At 43.0% G+C, this 13,256-nt stretch overlaps 1 protein-coding gene across 3 annotated transcripts in view; it reads left to right on the top strand.

Moving 5' to 3' along the window:
* The window catches only part of CCNB3 (cyclin B3), a 1,510,800-nt gene that overhangs the window by 956,281 nt on the left and 541,263 nt on the right, over positions 1-13,256 (top strand). The window lies entirely within an intron of this gene.

Raw genomic sequence — 13,256 nt, 5'->3', positions numbered from 1 at the left:
GGGGTATTCATTTATGGTGTATTTGCTTGCAACTACTGTATTTTGATTATATTGCATTGCTTTATTACACAAATTTATGTATTGCCTTCCTTCTGGGGGCACCTGACATCTGGGGCAAGAAAAACTAAAGAAAATGGCGTCGGCTGGTTCCTTTATACCCCTGTCACATTGACGTCAGGGATGAAGCGACGATAACCGACGCCGGACCTAGACTTTGGAATTCGGCCGACCAAGGACCCGCCTGACGGCAGGAGAACCCATCTGTTATGACTGCAGCTGTATTAGCACTCTAACATCTACATTTATAGTAGGTACAAAACTGTACTTTCTCTCATCCACTGCTCAAGCAGTTCCTCAGAGGGCCAAAAACTTAAGACCACCCAGGAGAGCCTCTACTCCAGCCTGGGACCTTAACTTTGTACTGGAATAAGTCACTCTACCTCCTTTTGAGCCAGCTGCAAGTGCAGAATTAAAATTCCTTTCTTGGAAAATTGCCTTCCTTTTTGCAATCACTTCAGCAAGTGTCTGAATTACAGGCCCTTATGGCAGTGGAGCCTTTCATCATCTTTCATGTGGACAGGGTGTCCCTCAGGACCAATCCCTCCATGCCCAGGATAGTATCCAGTGCGGTTCTTAATCAGTCCATTCATTTGCCACCCTTTGTTTCTAATCCACAGAACAAAGTGGAACGGGTACTGCACTCCTTAGATGTGCACAGACAACTTAGATTTTACTTGGACAGGACTAAACCTCAAAGGAAATCTGAACAGCTGCTGGTGGCATTTGCTGCAGGGGCAGAGGGGAAGGCCATTTCAAAGCAAACCATTTCTAAATGGATAGATCATTGCATTCATTTCTGCTATAAACACCATGGAAAACCTATCCCACAAGGGATAAAACCACACTCCACCAGGGCTGCATCTACCTCTACAGCCTTTCTCAGAGGGGTCCCTACCAGGGACATCCAAGAAGCTAACTGCAGTTCTGTACATACTTTCACCAAGTATTACCATTTGCCAATCTTCACTATATCCAGAGCTGGTTTTGCCACCGCAGTCTTGCAGGGCCTTATAGCTGGTCATAATGCTATCTAAATTCCTCCTCCCATCCTTAGCTTTGAGAATCTCCCCAAATGTGTTTTTTCAGAATGTCTGTAGTCTGGTGGCTTACCGAAGCCATATCTGGGTAATTGAACTGGGTACCAAAGTATTTAGAAGCGTAAATATACAGACTATGAATAGTTCTTTACTTAACTCATTCACTCCGGAGCAGCTCAGGAAAAGCTGCCTGCTTAATTCCACCATAGGAACAACAGTGCAGCCTGAGCTCATTTTCAGAAAATCCATTTGTAATACCATACAGAAAATAAATGTTCATAACACTTTAACTATGAGCTAGACTAAAAATGTAAACGCGAAAGTTGTTCAGCAGACACTGACCTTTCCAACAGTGTAAATGTTGATAGTGTATATCAAAGTCATTATTAAATATTTGGCAAGGAATGCTGATATTGTGCATATTTTTTACCTTTTTGGAAAAACAAAGCATAATATCTTGGTCAATGTACCATGCAGACCCATACAATTTGAATGTAATTTGTTGGTATACATGTCAGCTTTAAAATAATACCTTGACCATTACTGTGTGATGTTCCTTTCTTGAGATATTCACAGAAATATGATTAATATATTATTTTTCATAATTGATAAAGCATAATATCTCATCACCGGTAACTGACAGAGCCTACATATCAGTGTAGAAGTTATACATCTGAATGTCAGCTTCAAAATGATGCATCATTTGTGTGATCACCATGCTCCCTTGCAAAGATATGGGCATAATAATGAAAAGTATTGTAAATGTATAATTTTCATAATCGTACAAGACTAAACAAACAGTGATATCTGTACATGTGTAGAGTGCAGAGAGACAGTTCTTTTACCATGTTGTAAGGAGAAACACTGTCTTCAAAATGAGGTATCACTTGGCACACTGACATGCTCCCTTGCAAAGTTATTTACCAAAATATGAAAAAAAATCATAATTTCCATAACCTAATTCCAAACAAACTTTGATATCTGCACATGTGTCCAACATACAGGCACAATTCTTTTACCATGTTAGAACCAGTAATACTGTCTTCAAAATGAGGTATTACTTGGCACATTCAGATGCTCCCTTGTAAAGTTATTTACCAAAATATGAAAAAAAAATCATACTTTTCATAACCCATGTCTGAAGCAAACTTTGATATCTGCACATGAGTACAACCTACAGACACCATTCTTTTCCTATGTTAGAGCTATCAATGCTGTTTTCAAAATGAGGTATTACTTAGCACATTCAGATGTTCCCTTGCAAAGTTATTTACCAAAAATATGAAAAAAAATCATAATTTCCATAACCTAAGTGATATCTGCACATGATTACAACATACAGGCACCATTCTTTTACCATGTTAGAACTATGAGTATCGTCTTCAAATGAGGTATTACTTAGCACATTCAGATGCTCCCTTGCAAAGTTATTTACCAAAATATGAAAAAAAAAATCATAATTTCCATAAGTCCGAAAGAAACATTGATATCTGCACATGTGTACAACATACAGGCCCAATTCATTTACATGTTGGAACTATGAATACTATACATATACACATACAATACCTGTGCTAGGTACCCACTCAGGCTGCTGGTAGTAGCAATGACTCCTAATTGCATGCAGTGCCAGCACTCTGCCTTACCTCTGCCTTTTTCATTTACATGTGTCCTTTCGGCAATGGTCATAAGGACTCAAAGGGGGGAGCTAATGTAAAGGGTCTTGCCCTGACCTACATACATTTTTACTACACCTGAAGGGAGGGAAACTGAGTAGAAGAGCTCAACCAAGACATGTGAAAAGACTAAGACTGCCCCAGGCTTTGTCTTTTTGCATGTGTCCTTTTCTGGAGGGAAACACTGCATCACAGTGGCAGCCCTGAGGCCATTTCTACCTAGGACAGCAGCACTATGGGACTGAGCTGAAGAGTCTCCAAGTTCCTAACTGCAATCTAGGTTGATCACAAGATCCATGGATGGCTGGGTATGCCCCCCGTGATGCACCCACCAGCACAAGAGAAGTTGGCATAAATCTCTGAAGAGGAACCATCCTGACCTTGGTGCATAAGGGCTTGGCCAGTGCCTGACAAGGGGACACAGAAAGGGCACATGTAAATCCCCTCTAAATGAACTACAGACAATGTATGCACAGAAAGGACACATGTAAATCCCCTCAAAATAAACTACAGACAATGTATGCAGACGCATTACCCTATCTCCCAAGAGAGGCCACTGCCATACTGATATTCATGTGTGTATGTGTATATGTGCAAGTACATTATGTACATACATATATATCGATATACACACATATATGCACTGATATATATGGGTCCCCTTGACTTCGACACGCCGAAACACCGACGCTAAGAAGACCGACTCGAGAAGACCGACAAGACAGATGATCGACAATGTGAAATCCCGACAGCCGCAACACCGACATGGGCAACGTGTGAGCTCAAGTCGGTAAGTGTGCGATAGTGAGGGATTTAGCGTTAGGGAGCGGACAGGTAAGTGTGTACTAGTGAGGGTTTAGCATTAGGGAGCAGACAGGTAAGTGTGAGATGGTGTGGGATTTAGGGTTAGGGTACGGGAAAGGTCAGTGTGCGGTAGTGATGGACTTTAGGTGCAGTGGCGGGTTAAGTGAGTTAGGGTTAGGGTGCGGGTAGGGTAAGTGTGCGATAGTGACGGAATGTAGGTTTAGTGGCAGGTTAAGTGAGTTAGGGTTAGGGTGCGGGCAGGGTAAGTGTGCGGTAGTGTCGGACCTTAGGCTTAGGGTTTGGGGTAGGGTTAGTGCATGTATAGTTGTATGTAATGTGTAGTTTACGTTTTGGGTGTCTGTGTTTTGGGTGTCGGTGTTATGGTGTTCGATTTTGTGAGTTGTCGGTTTTGTGCGTTTTCGGTGTTTTGGTGTCGTTTTGAGTGTTGGGTTTGTGGCGTGTCTGTGTTGTGATAGGGATCCATATATATATATATATATATATATATATATATATATATATATATATATATATATAGGAAAAAATCAGAGGTTTTGGAGGATAGCTAGTTGATGAAGAATGGAGGGAGTGGCTTGCAATGACTACAAATAGAGAAAAAACACAGTCTGACTTGTGCATTCGTCAAAGTGATAACGACTTCCACTTATGTGAGTAACAGTAACAGCAGCTGAGGCTTTTACCAGAAAAGTGATAACTCACTGTTGTATTGTAACTGCACTTAATGCTAATGTGATAATGACCTTCCTTTCAGTACTGCAAAGTTATGCATGCTCAGACAAAGGTGATAATTGCTGCACATAACCTGTTGACTGGGCATTCATTGTATTACCTTATGCAGCTGTTGTATAACACAGACTCATTATCAGTAAGGAGAACACCTGAGTAATTCAGTAAAATAGTATAGCACGTACATATTACTGAACCCTTCTTCCCACCTAAATTCCACACATGACTGACAAAGCCAGGAAAAATGCACAAAAATATGGTAGCTCCATGCTGGCAGTTGTGAACAAGTGATGACTTTTATCTCACTCATGCAACTACTTATCACAAATAGAATACAAGCAGAAGTGATATCTTGTCTGCTTATTTTACATTACACTATTAGTCAGTGGTGTATCTGATGTATTATATGCTGGCATATTACAGTATAATTACATTTCTGTGATGTATTCTAAGTAATGTAACCATATGTGACTTTCAGACTTAATTTGTTTCCCCAGTAACCCCTCCAGTTGTTTGCATTGTGTATGCACAAGCACCAAAATGGCACAATAAACTGTTTTGCCCAGTGGTCACTTCAGCAGTCAGACTATGCATGCACAAGCACTTCCCTGATACACAATTATTTCCCCAAACAACATCCTCATTAGTATGTCCAGGTGTACATGCATCTAAATAAAACGTTTCACCAAACAAGCCTTCAGTACCACCTAATTTCCACCCATGACTGACAAAGCGTGGAAACATGCCCAACTACTGAGTATAAGCAGAAGTACAGAAATACAAGCAGAAATGTCAAATGTATCTGGTTCATCCAGGTTAGAATTGGTCACAAAAGTAATAATTCCATTAATCGCATCTGACCATCACTCTGGTTACAATAAGACCCATCAGGTTCCTCAATGCAGTATATGCATATTGTTAACAGATAAATTATTCTTGAAAGCTAGATACATAAACAACAAATTATAATAACCATCACTTAAACATGAGCTACAGATAACATATGCCTGTTACACCGTATCTGCATTACTGTCGTCAGCAATCAGACCATGTATGCACAAGCACTTCCCTGGTACCAAAATTATTTCCCCTACCAATATCTTCATTACTACATGTTATACACAAGAAAAAAAAAAGTTCATAAACATGAAACTTCACATGCCCGACAAACCAAAATCTCGACAATCAACAAAACAAATACCTTTCCTGAAAAACACACACACTAGCACACCAAAAACCTTACAAACCTACACTAAACCTTACATACTCAACTATCTATGCACTAACCTTAACCCAAACTCTAACCCTAAGGTCCGTCACTATCGCACACTTATCTTACCCGCACCCTAACCCCAAAACTCACTTAACCCGCCCCTAAACCCCGTCACTATTGCACACTTACGTGACCCTTACCCTAGTCTACATGAGCTGCATGTTACCCACTTTTGTATGTGATTTTGTGACTGTCTTTCTGAACCATGTGTTTCCTACCATCATGTCATTTACCAGACAAAAGTCTAGAATGGGCTATCCTTTATTTCTGTTGCCCCATCCATGTGTACCCAGGGAGTCCTATCCTGCTCTGCCTCTCCAGATATGTACATTCAGGTCATAGATTGCCATCGACAATTCTGCCAACGCCAATTCCTGTTCTGCTTAGTTTACTAGGTCTTACAACTGCTGTCTGAATGCACTGTCTTCCCCTCTATCACAACCCTGCTGTGGGGTATAGGCTGATTATGAATACTGCTCTGGATCTAGCTTTTTTAACAAGTCCATTATGACTCCAGTATACTCACTACTCCCTCAGATATAAAACTTTTAGCAGTAAAGTCAGAATGTATGTAGCTGAAGATTTACTAAGAACCTCTTGCTTTGAAACCATGAAGCTCTGATCTCTCATTTTGACAGCAATGACCCCCCCCCCCTTCTAGACATTGGCATTTCTTCCAATACTGCAGGAATGCATCTTTGCCTCAATGTGTGCTTATATTCTGCTCTCTTGTAAGGAATCATTAATAATTACTATATTAAAACTAGGCAAAGACCTTGCTGTCCCATTCAGTTATTGGCCAATATGACCAGTATGCTTGCTAAATGTAGATCTGAAAATTGATACTGTATATGTAGTCAGGTACATAATATAGTATTATACCAACCATTTTTAATCAGAAAAAAATAATCTGAAAAGGCACATAAGCTTGACCTTTCATATGTTTTTTTAACCTGCAAAGGATGTACATTACTGGCATGCAAATACAAAATGCAAAAACCTGTTTTTTAAACATCTATATGCCAGACCATTTTAACATAATTTCAAGTATTTAAACACTATATATGCCTTACTGACTCTTAATCACTTCTTTGTAACAGAAATTTGAACTGGAAGCCAAAACAAGTATTTAGGAAACAAACACTGACTCATTGCTTATCCCATCAATGTCAAATGTAGTAAGAAAGCTCTTGTCAGAACTGTTAACCACCAGTTAGTAAAACCTCAAGTAATACAGAATGCAATTAGTAATATAATTTTAAATAAACTAATATTCCATCAGACCTAGCAATATTTTTATAAATAGAAAGATGAAGAGCAAGTCATTTGTGGAAATTTCACAATAATTCTAGCCATAGGACAGTATCTAATTTATTCAAGTTAATTGTACATAAAAAAGGTGTTTCCCTATTTTTCTTGCTATCCTCACACACACATCCATGCATCCCTTTACCGTTCGCTCTCTGATACACGCACACAGGCACTTCTAAATTAATACACACACTCTCCATGCATTACTTTACCATTTGCTCTCTCAATCATACCAGCAGTCACTATTACATTCATACACACAGTCTTCATTCATTCCTTTACCGTTCGCTCTCTCATACACGCACGCAGTCACTTCTAAAATCATACACACACTCTCCATGCATTACTTTACCGTTCGCTCTCTCATACACACACACACACACAGGCCACCACTCTCCTATTTAGACCTTTGTGGCCACAGCTTAGCATTGTCTATTTTCCCATCCCAGCCTTATTACCTCAACATTCTGGCCCTTATTCTTGAAGCTCTTGATGCGATGGTTTTCTAAGCCGGTGTTCTCAGCCATGGTTGTAGCTGAGAGGAGGGGGCTCACAGCACATGGTTGCTCAGTTCGCTCCTGCTGTTTCCATCGCCTATATATGACTCCGCCGTCAATGCTTCGTCTGTCAGAAGGAGGCTGATGAACAAGGGACTTCAAACTTTTTTCTAATCCGTAGGATTACTGCCCCACGGTCCTGCTACTTTTGGAATCCCTTTATTTAGCCTTAGTCACATAAACTTTAGTTCATGTAGCCAGTGTCCATTAAAACTGTGTATAGTTATACACAAACAGGAGGGAGGCAATGATTGGGTAGGTGCTAGTGGGCAGGGCATAGTATGATAAAGAGATTAAGTGAGCAGGCTGCTACGTTTATGTACTACTAGGCTGAATGCTGGGATTTGCCTGCTTGTATACCAGTTATTGTTGTTTAAGAATGTGAATGTCCTAGCAATGGTGCTGTGTAGTTTTTCAACTTCTAAATATACAATCAAAAGTGCGTTCCATTGGACTGGGGATGACGGAGCAAATAGTGTCTTGTGAGCTGATACTTAAAGCAATGGTAGGCAGCCAAAACTCTTTACAGAACTAAGTTAGAGTAAATAAAACAAATGTTGCTATTTCTGTAAGGATGGATGTGCATACGTAATGTTGTATATTATTCTGTAGTAATAATGGCTGTGAAAAGGGAGGCAGTTTCAGTTTCTTGTTTATACTAAATCGGCTTGCTGTTGAGACGCAAATACAGGTGCGTTGCAAGCCGATTTTCTAATTTAAGTCAAATAAGAAGACCTTGCAACTCCATGTTGAAACTTAGGTTGACAAGGTAACTGACAAAGTTCAGTTACTTTTTCAACTTAATTTTCAACACTGGAGATAAAATATGCATGCAAAGTTACTTGCGCTGGCAGAAGGCACTCTGGTGTAACTGCATGTAATTACTACCGTCTCACAGCGTGCTCGGTGTTAAGCACAGAGGCACCATGAGACGGTAGTCGGGGGTTAATGAGTTAAATAAGGCCCAAACCAACACATTGTGGTTAGGGCCTAGGCAAGGAATACAGTACAAATGAAAATCTTTGAGGTATTTGCTTTCCCGAGAAATACAGTTATTGACTTTTATTGACATCGGTTTAGAGCAAGGAAAAGTTTCCCCAATGGGATACTTAGCTTTAGTTGAAGACTTCAGTTCTGAAAGTCAAACTAAAATTTCAGGAGTCTGCCGACCGGCACTTGTGAACTGCTTCTGCTTCAGGCACTGCATGGCAAGAAAGACTGATGTAATGGCGTCGGCTGCGTGCTTTATACCCCTGACTACCTGACGTCATGGAAGATGAGACCGCAACCAACGCAGGACCCAAGACTTGGATAATCTGGCCTACTGAGGGCTATTGCAAGCAGATAACCCAAATGTGATGACTGCAACAGTGAAAACACTCAAACATCTACATTTATGGTAAGTGTGCACAACTGTACTTTCTCTCACCTGTGGAAATGGAAATCCACCATCACTCAATTAACTCAGTCTGCTAAATCATTTTCTTTAAAGTACAACACAACAGGCCTGTATGCATATGATCCAGTGTTGTCTTTCCCATGTGGCTTCAACCTGTGGGTTATCAAATCCATCCCAGATTTGATGCCAACCTTTTTTCAGACTTCAATCCAGGAGCTCCACCTCATCTGCCCATAATACACTGCTCCCACCGTTTACCTCAGATCTCATTTGACACCTTCAGAAACAGCAGCATGATCTGTGACGACCTGAGTATATCCTTTAAGTCAGGTTTTCGAGGTTGTAGTTTCCTTTACCCTTTATAGGTATGGTTAGATTAGTGTAGGATTGTTACCACTTTTATCTGATGTCTCTTTCATTCACCCTTAATGACAGGGTCTCTGATCCATCCCTTGGATCTGGCTCAGCTACTTTCCACAGACTTGGATCAGTCTCTCAAACTCCTCCCTTATACCCCCCAATACCCTGCATCCACCCAACTACCTCGGATCTCATTTGCTGCTCCAGCGAGTCAGATGCAGATTCCTCTCAAGTGTGGGTAGAGATGCATAGTTGTCCGTACTATGTGCCTTTGGCTGTAATTTTCTTCCTCCCTCTATCTAGTGTGCGCGTGTGTGTGCTTGCATGTGCGTGCGTGAGCTCTTCTCCCTTCCTGTAGCAAAAAAAAAAAATTCTTAATTTGAAAGTTTTTTTTTTTTTTTTTTTTTTTAGTTTTTATAGCTCTAGCTCTGCTGTGCTCTTTAAATCTGTGGTGTTCTTCCATTCTTCTGTTTTTCTGTCAGTCGTTTTTTGGCAGGCTTTCATTATGTCTGACGAGCTGGTTCTCCAGTTTAAGCACTGCAGATCTTGTGGGCACACAATCCCCACCAGTATGCCCACAAGGAGTGTGTGTATTGCCTGGGAGCCAATCATTTAAAAGATGAATGTTCCATCTGTGCTACCTTTAACCCTCAGGCTCTGGCAGACAGATGGAACAAACTTATTCTCAGGCGTCGTCTTCCTTCCTTTGCTGAGGCTCAGACCCCTACCTTGGCGGCTCCTTCAGTTAAGGAGTCAGAGGTCCCTCCCTGCCTCCCCAAGGGGCTCTTTCCATTAAGAAGCCAAAGATGTCTGTGGATTTGAAGTTTTCGGATCCAAAGCAGTCTATTCCCCTTTTGGATCCTATGGTCCCTTCGGATCCAGGGAAGATTTCTATTTCTCTGACTCAGTCGTCAGCTCTTACTTTGGGTCCTATACCTCTGGATCCACAACTTCGACTAAATATCCTGCCCTGTCCTCTAAGCCTAAGCAGTCCCACCCCACCCAACCCGCATCAGCTACTTCCAGGCCCTTGAGAAGCTTGTCTGAGGTGGTCATGGACAGGATAGTGAGGAGGTTACTTAAGGCCCAGATCTAGATGAGGGTAGTTCCTGCTCCATCCCCTGTCAGCTCCATGAACTACCTAGGTCACTCTATCCAGACTCCTCCTCCAATCTATCCCCTGGCTTCAGAGCCCAGAGATTCATGACTACCATACCCGCCGGACTCTGTGTGGAGGAGGCTTCCTTCCTCGATGCAGAGTAAGCCCTTGACCAGCCCCGTTCGGCCTTGTCTGAGCAGAGTGAGTCTCATAGCCGTGGTGTCTGGTCTGGGGGACTGGGATTGGCTCCATTCTTCTTTTGGGGGCTTCGGCTTTTGATATCTCTGGTCCAATCCCATCTGGAGGCCATAGAAACAGTGCAAGTACTGTCCATTTCTCTTTGGTATCTACGGCTCCAAGGGATCCAGATAGGGCTTCACCTAGTCCTTCGGCCTTTCAGGTATTGGAGTGGGTCTTCACAGACTGGAGATTCGACCATACAAGTTCAGTCTGCCTCTCTACCTCCATCAGATCCAGGCCTTCCTCTTTCTCATCCTGCCATGAGTCTTCCTGTCCCAAGCAGCCTTCAAGACTTACCTGCTCAGGTGGGATCCCCCTCTTTTGATACCTCCCCAGAATACCCCACTGAGGAGATTCCTTGGAAGAGTATATGTAAAAGGAGGCACATAGACTTCCTCCTGGAGTCCTTAACCAAGGTTACTGACTTCGATGAGGTAGGATTCCACCGATCCCCACCTGACTATCTCCTTCAGAGACATTTGGCAATTCTGAAGCAGAAAGGTGGGTGGTCTGCCCAACCTCCTTCCTCTGAGGAGTCATTTCTCTTGGAGGCATTCGGGACGGTTCCATCTACGTCCTGGGTGACCCCCCCCCCCCGACAGATGCAATAGTGGATTTAATATCCTGCCATGTGTGGAAGGAACCTGACACCATCAAACCAATACTCAAGCAGCCCAATAGGTTTTTAGTGCCCCCTACAGACAAGAAACATTGGAGTAAGGGCCCCTTGGTCAATGCTGTCTTGGTGGTAGCCACCAGGAAAGAGCTGGCAGAGGAGACTGCCAATGTCCATCTGCTGAACAAGGAGTCCATAGCACTGGACAGAATTGGGAAAGTGTTTATACACCTTGGTAACTTTGCACTGAGGTCATTAAATTATAGGTCCTTTCACTCTGCTCTGGAGAGAACTGGTCAAGGAACTGGCCACTTCTGAGTCCATGCTTGTGGTGTACTTCTCCCAAGCTAGCCACTCTTTCACCCTTCGCCAGTTCTTTTCTTCGATAAGGTTAATCTCCCATACCATGGAGTGCACCTCTTGAGCAGCCAGTTCAGGACTTTCCCTTAGGAGGCATGGCTGGATGAGGCTATGTGATTTTGAGGAGCCTTTTAAGGCGGCGTTTCAGTGCCCCTTACGATGGGTCCCCCCGTTTTTGAGCCTTCAGTTAGAGACACCCTCACCTGCAGTGAAAAAGATGGGAAGACCCTTTCTGCTGTTGGAATCAAGTTTTCTACCCCAGTGGGTTTTTTTGCCAGAAACCAGCGTGGGGGCAAGAAAATGTGGATCCGCAAGTCCCAAGGGCCTTTCCAGGACCCATGCAGTGATCTCTCCTCTAGAGGCAGATGAGAAGGGTTTGATGGTAGACAACCTCCCCAGAGGCAGAGGGGTTCTGCAAAATAAAGCTTTAAGGACCCCCCCTTCTGATAAGCCCTGCCAGTGCTCCTGAGGCGCTACCCGACTTGTCTCTGGAGGTAGTTGAGGGGTGATTAGCATTGCACCCCGAAGTCTGGGCCCAATTAACTCAAAACTGTTGGGTGCCAAGTGTAATATCCTGTGGTTATTATATTCCCTTTTCCCTTCCCCCGCCGAATTCAAGAAGCCTCCCGGATGTGCCACGAGGGTGCTAGCTTTTCCACTATTAAGCTACTATTAGCCACTGTTTCTAATTTTCACATGGCTAGTCAAACTCATTCCTTGTTCACGTTTAGATTATTTAAATCCTTAATGAAAGGCATTTTGTTATAGAGGACACCCATTAGGGATCCTTCTCCTCCTTGGGACCTTACTCTGGTGCTGCAGGCATTGAAACAGTGCCCCTTTGAACCTGTGGCTACTTGCAACATGAAGATGTTCTTCGTTCCACATTGCTGCAGTCCTAACTATTGGGTAGTCCGCTGTCCAGTCGGCCCGAATACCAGAGTATATGGCTGACGTCGGTCAGGGCGCATTAGACTGACGTCAGTACGTCAGGGTACTAATGCGCATGACCGACGTCATATCCTCAGTCTTTTTTGCCGCATGGTCCGATGCAGAAGCAGTTTTGCGAGTGCAGGTTGGCGTTCTGAAATTTTCTGAAGTCGGAGTTTCAGACCGAATCAGAGTTGGCTAAGTACCCCGTTGGGGAACATTTTGGTTTTTTCTTGCCTCAGTATTTAACCGGATGTCAGAAAAAGTGAATAACTGTATTTCTTGTGGGAAACAGATACCTCATAGGGATTACCATACCTTGTGTATACCTTGTTTAGGGCCTGAGCACGACGTTGTTGGATGCCGCTCTTGTGCTAGGTTTAACAAACGCACTATTAAGAGGAGGTTAGACTGTGCCAGGTTAGTGTTTGGGAAGCGTTGCAATTATAAAATGCCGTCGGATGCTCCGACGCCCGCTTCGTCCAAGAAGCGCAAGGACAAAACCGCGAAGCCTAGGATTGATGAACCGGCAGTCCCGGACGTCGGTTCTTTAGAAGGCTCAGTGGAGCCAGAGGTTTTGCCAGGAGTTTCTTTGGAGTCTCAGGCAGAGACTTTACTGTTACAGGATGTGCCTTCTCAGGAGGTAGGCCAGGCTGAGGGGGCTTCTCAGGTAACTGCTCTTCTCTCTCTTCCCAAGGTGGTTAGAGCCTCTCCTTCTGTTTCCAAAACTTCTTTGAGAGGTAGGCCAAGTTTAGCTTCAGTGGGGGCTTCTCCTAGCACTTCAGGT

Source organism: Protopterus annectens, chromosome 15.part0 (genome assembly GCF_019279795.1).
Source record: "Protopterus annectens isolate FY-2018-M chromosome 15.part0, PAN1.0, whole genome shotgun sequence".
In the NCBI taxonomy this organism is placed as follows: domain Eukaryota; kingdom Metazoa; phylum Chordata; order Ceratodontiformes; family Protopteridae; genus Protopterus; species Protopterus annectens.
The sequence above is the reverse complement of the archived record's forward strand: the minus strand, read 5'-3'. Positions and strand labels throughout refer to the sequence as shown.